Genomic DNA, 3,903 nt, shown 5'->3' on the forward strand with positions numbered 1-3,903 from the left:
AGCATGATGAACGCTTGGGTGGAGGGGGGTTAGAATGATGAAAGTTTGGATGGAGGGGGGTTAGTATGAGGAAAGCTTGGATGGAGAAGCTTGGATGGAGGGTTAGAATGAGGAAAGCTTGGATGGAGAAGCTTGGATGGAGGGTTAGAATGATGAAAGCTTGGATGGAGGGTTAGAATAATGAAAGCTTGAATGGAGGCTTAGAATGATGAAAGCTTGGATGGAGGGTTAGAATGATGAAAGCTTGGAAGGAGGGTTAGAATGATGAAAGCTTGGATGGAGGGTTAGAATGATGAAAGCTTGGATGGAGAGTTAGAATAATGAAAGCTTGAATGGAGGCTTAGAATGATGAAAGCTTGGATGGAGGGTTAGAATGATGAAAGCTTGGAAGGAGGGTTAGAATGATGAAAGCTTGGATGGAGGGTTAGAATGATGAAAGCTTGGATGGAGGGTTGAAAGTGTCAATTCATGAAGTGGTGCAAGCAGGGCACTAAAAATATGGACAAAAGGGTGTGAGAACAAATGGATGGAAATGTGAAGGGAGGGATGGGTGGATCGATGTGTGAAGGAAATGGTCAGTGGATGGATGGAATGATGAAAAGACGAAAAGGGTGGGCGGATGACTGAAAGGACTGACGAATGAATCTGTGGTTCGATGGATGGTTAGCTTTGCCCCACTACTTGCAGCAGAAGGAAAAATGAAATGATAATAACGGAGCATTCTCATCATTTTATTTTTAGCTGAGCCAGGTTATGGTGGGGCGGGTTTGTAGGGGGCTGGAGGAGGAGTAATGAGTGCACCATAAATGCGCATGTCTGTTTGGCCGGACCGTTCTGTGGCAGCAGTCACTGTGGATGGAATGCCAATGGATTGTTGTAATAATGAAAGGATGTTTTTTCTCTAACAATGGCACAGAAGGGTCAAACCAAGGAAATCTTTTAAGGATGTAAGTTTTAGATAAATTTACACACACCGAAGTTAGATGGAAATGATTTACGTTAACTGAAGTTATCTTGAAAAATTGGCCTGAATTCAGCCTTCCTGGATTTACATTTGAACACCCTTTGTTTAATGACTAAGTAGCTGATTCTGAACCCAGAGAGCTGCTTCCATATATCAGCTTTGGAAACAACAAATCAAATCCTGTGATTCTGGACAAGCCCAATATTACTAGGCCTCAAAATGTGAATATGAAATGAAAAAAGCTACAATGATGTTGCGGCTCTCTAGTCCTGACCCAAACACATGTTGCCTGACGCTGGAAGGGAGGAAGGTCCCCTGCAAGGCTCTGGAGATCGTGCACTCCTGCCTCAAGCTCACCATAGCAAAGTGTAGCTTTTTGCCCCCCCATCCTCTACAAACACCGAGATCATGCATGTGTGTTGAAGGTACTCTTTGTGACATGGATTGAGACCGCTAGCAGGGCTCTGCGGTGCGGAGTGGCACACCACGTCCCCTTACCACGCATGACTATTGTCACCTCACCGGGCTATAAAAGACCAACAGAAATGGCAGCGATGCCAGTCACGGTGGCAATGCAGGCCTTTTGCCTTGTCCCTGCCATGAAGGATTGCCTACTGCCCTCTCCCACCATTTTAAATTGGTTTGCCAGTCCCTTGCAAAAGGCTTCTTTTCCCATGCACATGGAATATGGATGTCACATTCCTGTAGCTGTCTCTGTGTGTGAGGGATGTGTGTCTGGAGAATGTGGGACACAGGTGGCCATGGCCAGACTGGAATCCATTGTGCATTTGCTACAGTTAAGAGGTAACCATGATGTAGGGTTGTATAGAGCTTAAACAGTAGATGCGAATTCCTGGGCTTCTCCAGGACATTCCAGGGGTCCTTGTAGTGGATGATGTATAGAGCTTAGACAGTAGATGCGAATTCCTGGGCTTCTCCAGGACATTCCAGGGGTCCTTGTAGTGGAGGGGATGAGCCCCTTTGCACCTTAGGGATTTTCCCCTGCCCATTCTTCACTGGGAGGGCTACCCCACTGGTTAAAAGAGAGGTAAGCAGGAAACTCTCCCTTTCCTTTGTGCTCATGTTTTGGTTCTCTCCTGCTTGAGGACGCCCGGCCTCACTTCACCTTCCTGCTGGGATCTTGTGACAAAGACCTTTGGCTGGATCAGTCTGAGTGGAATAAGCAAAGATGCCAGAACTTCCCAGAACCTGTCCCAGACCTGACTATGTGGTAAAAGGCTCTGATTGACACAATCTTAGCCCGTCTTAGAGTGTCCTGGGAGTCCTAAAAACGTTTCAACACATCATGACAAACTGCTTTCTATAACTCATTCTCAAGAGGACGAAATATGATTGTTCCTGCTGCAAAAGAAAACTTTTCGGTAAAGTGCTCCAATGAGCAAGGTCCATCCTATATCAAAAACCTAAAATAAATAAAAAATAAAATATAAAAAGCTAGTTTTTACAGAATTCAAAAACATTGAAAATATATTTAAACATGAATTTGCCTTTGGAAAAATGAAAAGAACACCTGACTTGATGCCTACATAAAATCAGGGTCTAGAGCAGGGGTACTCAAAACGTCTACTAAGGGGTCACAGGCAAAGTTTCAGGGTTTCACCGGGGGCCGCATTGGTGAGGGAGGATGCTTGGGGGAGCAATCATAGATGCAAAGTAAGGTTGAAAACAACAAATGTGTGCTTTCTTCTGAAATCTACCTAAAGCATACACTTCTGTATATTTTATTTATTTTCTTAGTGTGATTTACAAACGAGAAAATAAGCTGTGACAAATTCACCTAGAAAAGCAATCCTGAAATACGTAGTTACATTTTATAATGCCAATATGATATGTTAAAGTGCCTTAGAAATATGTTAATTTCCTCCCCTATACGTTTCTGCAGTGCCCATCGTGTGTATTGAATTATATGTTTACATTTCCATCATAAAACATGGAAACACTTTGACACGAAAGTGGCTGCTTTCACTGGTCCAGGTTTCTAATAGCACTGGAAGGCTCACAAGGGGGAGGAGGGGGTGCTCATGAAAGGGCCTGGCGGGCCGCATGTGGCCCCCGGGCCGCACAGTGAGTCTCAGTGGGCTAGAGACATGCCTTCACAGGGTGGGGGGGGTCGTCTTTCTTAAGCGAGAATCGTACAACAATTCGTTTTTTTTTTTATATAATCTCATAGTCTTACACTTAAAGCTTATCAATGGTGGCGGGGAAAAGTGGACAGAGAGCAAGGCATAAATTAGAAAAACTCAAAATCCCAAAATATTTGTACCAGGTATGAACATGGGTGTTGCTTCCGCACACTGCGTGCCACCTGGCACTGCAGTAAAACCTCTGCTGGCAGGTGCTGAGATGCCACTGTTTTTTCATCGCATCCTCCCCTTGGAATTGCCCTTTTGCTCCAATGTTCTGCGCGCCAGAAGTAGTTACCATAGCTGCAGAGTTTACCCGGTCGCCTTGGGAACGAGTCACAGGTGAGCCGGTCCTTACGCTCGCGGGCCCGGAAGGCTGTGTACAAAATGTCACGTTGAGATATCAGAAGGACAAGAAATATAACTAAATGTTCTAAGCCTTTGGACTTGCTTTGTATCCATGGAACATGAACAAACACCTGCCTGCTTCAGGATAAGGGCAGCTGTGCGCCCTGTGACCCAAGAGCCTGAAAAGAGGCGACATCCTACATCTAAATTAGCAGCATTGACTATAAGTCGTCAATAGAGTGTGTGAAACGCGACACTCTTCCCCCATCGAGGTTCATCAATGTTTTAGAGCTAGGTCTGGTGACTTCTATTGTCAGCCAGATCCACTCAGTCAACAAGGCTGTGCGGTATCGATGCCACCAGGCGATCAGTTTCTGGCAGGTGTCCTCTGGGAGTCTACCATTGGCCAACAATGGTCATGTGACTGCCGAGGAGCCCAGCCTTGGA

This window comes from Pleurodeles waltl, chromosome 9, assembly GCF_031143425.1.
Source record: "Pleurodeles waltl isolate 20211129_DDA chromosome 9, aPleWal1.hap1.20221129, whole genome shotgun sequence".
NCBI lineage: Eukaryota > Metazoa > Chordata > Amphibia > Caudata > Salamandridae > Pleurodeles > Pleurodeles waltl.